Source organism: Nomascus leucogenys, chromosome 6, assembly GCF_006542625.1.
Source record: "Nomascus leucogenys isolate Asia chromosome 6, Asia_NLE_v1, whole genome shotgun sequence".
NCBI lineage: Eukaryota > Metazoa > Chordata > Mammalia > Primates > Hylobatidae > Nomascus > Nomascus leucogenys.
Genome location: NC_044386.1, coordinates 109,395,441 through 109,402,944, shown reverse-complemented (window position 1 = coordinate 109,402,944; position 7,504 = coordinate 109,395,441).

Genomic DNA, 7,504 nt, shown 5'->3' with positions numbered 1-7,504 from the left:
GGAATAATGGAAATCTTGGAAGCCTGCTTCGTGAAGTGCCCAGGTACCCAGGGTCAACAAGGGCCGTCTCATTAACACAATGCGGAACTGCCCCGGGGGAGGGAGCCCTGGATGCCAGAATTCTGGGACAGTGAGTGGCAGCCGTCAGCTGGGTTTCCCAAACTCTGCCCACCAACATCTTGCTATGATAATGTAGGCTCTACCTAGCCTTAAAATTTGTCAGCCAAACAAGGCCCTTTTGAAGACCTCTTGAGTCCAGGAGGCAGAGATTGCGGTGAGCTAAGATCGCTCCACTGCACTCTAGCCTGGGTGCAGTGACCAGGGTGCAGAGCGAGACCCTGTCTCAAAAAAACAGAACAAAAACAAACAAGCGAACAAACAAAAATCACCTCAAACTAGGACCCTTTTGAGGATGAAAGGAGGCACCATTAATAATCGTGCCAGGACAACAGACAATCAACAGGGACACAGGGCCACGTGCATAGGAATGAGGCCTAGAGGCAGTGCTCCTTAAGAGCCAAGTGTATGGGCCCCGGAGTTACAGAGACCTGGGTTCAAATGTGATCTCCACCCTTCCTAGCTGTGACGATGGGGCAAGGCAGTGGCCTCTCTGTGCCTCAGTTTCTTTATCTAGAAAATGGGAGTGGTGGTGCCCATCTCATGGGGTGTGCTTGCCCCTTGGAAGCAGTTCCTAAAAGTTAGCTATCATTTTCCTTACTGTTCTTTCTATAAAATGGGTGCTTTATTTCTAGACATCATAAATAAAACAAGAAGGTTTGTTGAGAAGGACAAAGCCCATACTTTGAAAGGGTCATTGAACAGTTTTCTGAACACAGAGAGTTCCTGCCCAGGCCTCCGCCCCTCCTCTCTGATGGTTCTGGCCAGGGCACCAGCACCCATCCTCAATCTTCTCAGGAAACACCAGTTTTGCAGCCCGGGAGCCCCCAGGACTAACCTGATATGATTCCTATCTTCACCTGCTCAAAGCCTGGCTTGTTTAAAGCACGGGCTCCTCCTCAGCTGGCTTCTATATAGGCGCTGCTTCCCTCTAGCAAACTCTGCAACCTCCCAGGGACTGTCTTACCGGCTGCAAATGAAGCCACGCAAACTGTGGCTGCCCGGGCCCCTCTTCTCCCAAAAGCCAGGCCAGCGTAACCCGGTCCCCATGTCATGCTGGCTGGGTCAGTGTTCTCTCCTAGGAATCTGAAGCTTGAATGGGGGAGAAACAGGAGTTCAGAAGTCACTGCAAATGAGCCATATGGACGGTCATGGGCACCAAACTCAGGGCTTTTGAACTTTCTCGTCCAAACTTGCAGGTAAGTCCTGGAAACAGACCTTTGCCTCTCCACCCAGACTGGGCTGTCCTGGAAACAGAGACCTTTGCCTCTCCACCCGGACTGGGCTGTCCTGGAATGGTAGAGATGGAAAGGATGAAAAGAATGACATTGGCTGGGTGCTCACACCTGTAATCACTTTGGGAGGCCAAGGCGGGCAGATTACTTGAGGCTAGGAAGTGAAGCCTGGCTAACAGGGCGAAACCCTGACTCTACTAAAAATACAAAAATTAGCTGGGTGTGGGGGTATGTGCTGGTAATTCCAGTTACTTGGGAAGCGGAAGTTGCAGTGAGCCAAGATCATGCCACTGCATTCTAGCCTGGGCAGCAGAGCAAGACCCTGTTTCCAAAAAAAAAAAAAGAATGACATTGGATGCCATTTAATTGGGTGCTGGGGAGTCAGAATCAAATCAGACGTAGTCCTTATGTCACGTTTCTTATGGACCAGTGGGAAGGCAAACGCTGTACCACAAAATCAGCTCTACAGTTAAAAAAGTACAGCTGGCCGGGAGCGGTGGCTCACACCTGTAATCCCAGCACTTTGGGAGGCCGAGGCGGGCGGATCACGAGGGCAGGAGATTGAGACCATCCTGGCTAACACAGTGAAACCCCGTCTCTACTAAAAATACAAAAAAAAAAAAAAAAAAAAAAATTAGCCGGGGTGGGTGGCGGGCGCCTGTAGTCCCAGCTACTCGGGAGGCTGAGGCAGGAGAATGGCGTGAACCCAGGAGGCAGAGCTTGCAGTGAGCCGAGATCGCGCTGCTGCACTCCAGCCTGGGTGACAGAGCAAGACTCCGTCTCGGGGCCGGGGGTGGTGGGGGGATGTAAAGCTGTGGAAATAAAGTACAACTCAAGCACAAAGGGAAATGAACAGAGGTGTATCAGTCAACTGTTGTCACATATATGGTGTGTAACAAATGGCCATAATTCAATGGCTTACTACTCTAAGCATTTATTTTTGGCTCATGTGTCTGTAGATTTCTGGGGCAGCCCTGCTGATTTCAGCCGGACCTGGCTAGACGGCTCCTGGGCATGGGTTTGGTTAAGGTCTGTCCTGTCTCTCATTCTTCTGGGACCAATGGGCTACGCAGGGAGTAGCTGTGCTAGTGGCAATGGCAGAAGCACAAGAGGGAGAGCCGTGTCACCAAGCCCATGTCAAGGTGCAAGGGCCTGAACCCAGTGGGCCGGACTTCAAGGCCTCCTGACCCCATGTCAAGGCTTTGCTGTTTGGTCACATCTCCAACATGTCGCCAAAGCAAATCACATAGCAGAGCCCAAGGGCAAAGGGGCTTGGGGGCAGCTGGCAAGGCCTGCCATTAGGTCTGCGGGTGCCTGTTTTCTGGGTTTGGGGGTCAAGTAGATAGGGGACACCTAGACGGGATGGGAAATCTTTTTAAAAATGGTGGGGTAGAGCCTAGAGGTCCCCCAGTAGGAGGGGAGGGCAGTAAATATTTGCAAATGAGAATCCAAACCTCACAGAAGGCTTCACAGAGGAGGTGTGACTTGACCTAGGCCTGGAAGGAGAAGTTAGATTTTTCTAAGTGAAGATGGGTGTTGCACGGTGAGCCAGGTGTATGCAAACCTAATCCCAAAAGCTGAGGGAGCTGAGAGGCTAAACACAGAGGCTGACAAATCCAGTTGCTTAGGAACATTTAATAGGGACTTAGAAACAAAAGCCATGTCTTGGGCAGCCAGGAGACAGTGGATCCCCACACTGTTGCCCCCCCGAGACCCAGGGCGTATATACCATGGGGTTATGATAGCATCTTCATAGTGTTTACAGCGTCATAGGTTTATGACAGAGATTTACAGTAACATATTTACAGTAAGTATGTGCTCTTAACAGTAGATAAAAGTAGAAATCTTAGGCCGGGCGCGATGGCTCACGCCTGTAATCCCAGCACTTTGGGAGGCCGAGGTGGGCGGATCACGAGGTCAGGAGATCGAGACCATCCTGGCTAACATGGTGAAACCCCATCTCTACTAAAAATACAAAAAAATTAGCCAGGCGTGGTGGCGGGCTCCTGTAGTCCCAGCTACTGGGGAGGCTGAGGCAGGAGAATGACGTGAACCCAGGAGGCGGAGCTTGCAGTGAGCCGAGATTGCACCACTGCACCCCAGCCTGTGCGACTGAGGGAGACTCCATCTCCAAAAAAAAAAAAAAATCTTAGAGGCATTCCTGGAAGTGGGTTAATCAGAAGTCAACATGATGCATTAGCATCCAGGAGGGAGTTGCTTTGGCCTCCAAGGTGGGATAGGGCACAGCTGTGAAACGGTTGATGGGGAGGAGAGGCATTGAGGTCCCGAAGCCTGGCATGTCCTTTCCTTGAACACAGTACTTGGGACCCCACCCCAGTCATTTTATTTCCAAATTCTAAAACTTCAACTCTGTGTCACCAGATACAAGTTCGAGATACAGTGGTTTTTAGCAAGTCATCATAATGGAGGGTACAGTGCTTTGTCCCTTTCCTGTAAATTCCATCGGGCCTGAGTTAGTCAATTGTATAGCCCACTCACTCCCATTTCAGAGTTCAGTCTCCAACCTTGCAGTCAAGCAGTGACATCCCTGTGAATGTGACCAACTCAGACCTTGAAAAGACTCCTTGATGACAAAGTCAAGGTAGCCACGAGGTGAAGGAAAATAACCCAAGAATGGAAAAACCCATTCTAGAAGGACAGGTGGTGGCACAGGGAATCCACTCACACAGAACAGGCCAAACAATGGTGGGAACGATGGTTACAGGACAGGATGTAAGTAGTATAAACCTTGACAATGTAAAAATATGAACTCACAAAATTTGGGAGGGGGAAGGAGCTAGGAAGTGGTGGTGAGCTCATTTCCTTATCCTAAATCGTAGGTTGTCAAGAGATGCCATCTATAGTTGAAACATGTTGAAAGAATGAATCCAGCTGCTTAATATTTTTCTTTCCTTTAGAGAAATAATTTAGAACCAGAAGCAGCAGCGTCATTATGTGCAGCTTGGTAATTTCTTTAGTTACATTTAAGTTGCCTTTTGTTCTGTTAAATTTAAGTATGGCACTTTTTCTAAAAAGAGTATGTATTGTATGAGCCCATTTTGGTTAAAAAAACTCCTTTGAATATGTGCGTAGAGAGATGTCTCCATCCATGTTTCCTGGGTGTCAGCCATGATTATTTCTGGGGGTGCTGGATTTCCGGACCACTTGAAATTTTTGTTTTTGGTACTCTTCGGTGTTACTTGAATTTCTTATAATGAGCATGCACTATTTTTATCAAAGCAAAGCTTTTTTAAAAAATTAAAATACATTTCTGGAAAAGACAGAGAGAAAAAAAAAACACATGTTCCTTTGCCAGGCTTCTATCTCACTGGGATCCACGGGGACCCTTCCCAGGGGCTGCTCAGAGCCCACCTCTGCAGGGTGAGGGGTGCGATTCATTTCCGCACTCCTCACCCTGGTGATCGGCGTGGTAGGGGGCCAGGGGTGCACAGGGGAGGGAAATTTGTGAGCAGACCCTGAAGCATGCATGCTGGAGCCCTGGGTTCTCGGCCGGTGAGGTCAGGAGGCCTTGTTGTCAGGCCCATTGGGTCTGGGCTTTGTGCCTCCACTGGTTAGCTCGGTGACAGAGCCTCTATGGACCTGTTTCCTCATCTGTAAACTCAAGAAGTCATGCTTGGCTAGGGGCAGTGGTTCACGCCTGTAATCCCAGCACTTTGGGAGGCCGAGGCAGGTGGATCACCCTAGGTCAAGAGTTCGAGACCAGCCTGGCCAACATGGTGAAACCCCATCGCTACGAAAAATACAAAAATCAACCAGGCGTGCTGGCACATGCCTGTAATCCCAGCTACTCGGGAGGCTGAGGCAGGAAAATCGCTTGAACCCAGGAGGCGGAGGTTGCAGTGAGCCAAGATTGCACCATTGCAGTCCAGCCTGGGCGACAGAACGAGACTCTGTCTCGGGGTGGGGGGGAAGAAGTCATCCATGCCCTGCCTCATCTTCAGGTTGATGTGAGCGATGTGCTTGGTGCTGTCAAGGATTCAGCCTGGGAGGCCACATGGGTTCCTGGCTTCATGCAGGAATCCAAAAGCAGGCTGACAAAGTGCTAGCAAGTTTATTAAGAAAGTAAATGAATAATAAAGGGGCTGCCCCAGCAGCATGGGCTGCTCAACTCAGTAGACTTACGGTTATTTCTTGATCATACGGTAAATAAGGAGTGGATTATTTATGAGTTTTCCAGGAATGGGGTGGGAATTTCCTGGAACTGAGGGTTCCTCTTCCTTTTAGACCATATAGGGTAATTTCCGGACGTTGCCATGGCACTTGTGAACTGTCACGCGCTGGTGGGAGTGTCTTTTAGCAACTAATTATAATTAGTGAATAATGAGCAGTGAGGACAACCAGAGGTCACTTTCGTCATCATCTTGGTTTTGGCGGGTTCTGGCAGTTTCTTTATTGCATCCTGTTTTATCAGTGTGATCTTTGTGATCTATATCTTGTGCCGACCTCCTGTCTCCTCCTGTGACTTTGAATGCCTAACCTCCTGGGAATGCAGCCCAGCAGGTCTCAGCCTCATTTTACCCACAGCCTCTGTTCAAGATGGAGTCACTCTGGTTTGAATGCTTCTGATGGTGCAGTGTCTGGTAGTCCGGGTGGTCACTAAGGATACTTATTACTCCATATCATACAATTCAATTCTAGCCAACGCCACTGCTAGCCCAGTTCAAAGGCTAAAGTTGAGGGGTTCTGGGGCTCGCTCTGTCCAGTTCTGGGTCCTAAGAGCCACTCTTATAGTTGCAGCTCCACCTAGTGTCCACATCAGGACATAGCAGCATATAGCTGGTTTATTGTAAACCCCAATTTCCATACCTGCCTACCATACAGCTTTATTAGGCAAAATGGACCAAAAATATCTTTTTTTATTTTTAATTTTTTTCGAGACAGAGTCTCGCTCTGTCACCCAGGTTGGAGTGCAGTGGTGTGATCTCTGCTCACTGCAACCTCTGCCTCCTGGGTTCAAGCAATTCTCCTGCCTCAGCCTCCCCAGTAGCTGGAATAACAGACGCCCACCCGGATAATTTTTGTATTTTTGGTAGAGATGGGGTTTCACCATGTTGTCCAGGCTGGTCTCGAACTCCTGACCTCAGGTGATCTTCCAGCTTCAGCCTCCCAAAGTGCTGGGATTACAGTTGTGAGCCACTGTGCCTGGCCCAAAATAAGATCTAAAATCATTCCTTCCAGATCTAAAATTTAGTATTTCAAAACAAGTATACAAATTCAGTACTTTTCAAGATTAAATTATCCTGTGTTTGAAAAGATGGCAGAAGAGGAGGAGCTGGAGGAGGAGGAGGAGGGGTGAGGAGGAGGAGGGGCGAGGAGGAGAGGTGTGGAGGAGGGATGTGGAGGGGAGAAGGGGTGAGGAGGAGGGGTGTGGAGGAGGCGGGGTGTGGAGGAGGAGGTGTGTGGCGAGGAGAAGGGGTGTAGAGGAGGAGGGGTGTGGAGGAGGAGGAGGGGTGTGGAGGAGGAGGAGGGGTGTGGAGGAGGAGGAGGGGTGGGGAGGAGGAGGTGGGGTGTGGAGGAGGAGGTGGGGTGTGGAGGAGGAGGAGGAGGGGTGTGGAGGAGGAGGAGGTGGGGTGTGGAGGAGGAGGAGGGGTGTGGAGGAGGAGGTGGGGTGTGGAGGAGGAGGAGGGGTGTGGAGGAGGAGGAGGGGTGTGGAGGAGGAGGAGGGGTGTGGAGGAGGAGGAGGGGTGTGGAGGAGGAGGTGGGGTGTGGAGGAGGAGGTGGGGTGTGGAGGAGGAGGAGGGGTGTGGAGGAGGAGGAGGGGTGTGGAGGAGGAGGAGGGGTGTGGAGGAGGAGGAGGGGTGTGGAGGAGGAGGGGTGTGGAGGGAGGAGGAGGGGTGTGGAGGGAGGAGGAGGGGTGTGGAGGGAGGAGGAGGGTGTGGAGGAGGAGGAGGGGTGTGGAGGAGGAGGAGGGGTGTGGAGGAGGAGGAGGGGTGTGGAGGAGGAGGGGTGTGGAGGAGGAGGAGGAGGGGTGTGGAGGAGGAGGAGGGGTGTGGAGGAGGAGGAGGGGTGTGGAGGAGGAGGAGGGTGTGGAGGAGGAGGGTGTGGAGGAGGAGGAGGGGTGTGGAGGAGGAGGAGGAGGGGTGAGGAGGAGGAGGAGGGGTGTGGAGGAGGGAGGAGGAGGGGTGTGGAGG